Source organism: Episyrphus balteatus, chromosome 3 (assembly GCF_945859705.1).
Source record: "Episyrphus balteatus chromosome 3, idEpiBalt1.1, whole genome shotgun sequence".
Classification (NCBI taxonomy): Eukaryota; Metazoa; Arthropoda; class Insecta; order Diptera; family Syrphidae; genus Episyrphus; species Episyrphus balteatus.
In genome coordinates this window covers 2,933,809-2,934,207 of record NC_079136.1, presented here as the reverse complement: position 1 = coordinate 2,934,207, position 399 = coordinate 2,933,809, and positions in this window count along the sequence as shown.

Sequence of the window (399 nt, the reverse complement as noted above, 5' to 3'; positions counted from 1 at the left end):
TCCGTTCTTTTATTGAACAATGTTAACTATTGTTGTTATGTCAAAAAAATCGTTGTATTTGTTTTTGTTACATTTTGTTACAAAATGTTAACTTTGATTTAGGAACGACTAAATGTTACATTTTGTTGATCTGTCAAAAGAAAAATTTTTGAGATTAATTTTATGAATGAATAAACAAGAAAAAATTAATTTGGTACTGAAATAATTCTTTTTAATTGAATTCTAAGCAAATTGAAACAAAAATATGCATTCAATAATTTCAAATATGGAAACAAACAAGAAATTCTCTTCTCACATCATCCCCTCTCTTCCCCATTTAGTTGTGCTTGACAGATTAACATTGAAACTCAAGTCCAGAAGCTGAGTTGGAAAAAGTAACAAAATGTAACTATTTGACAC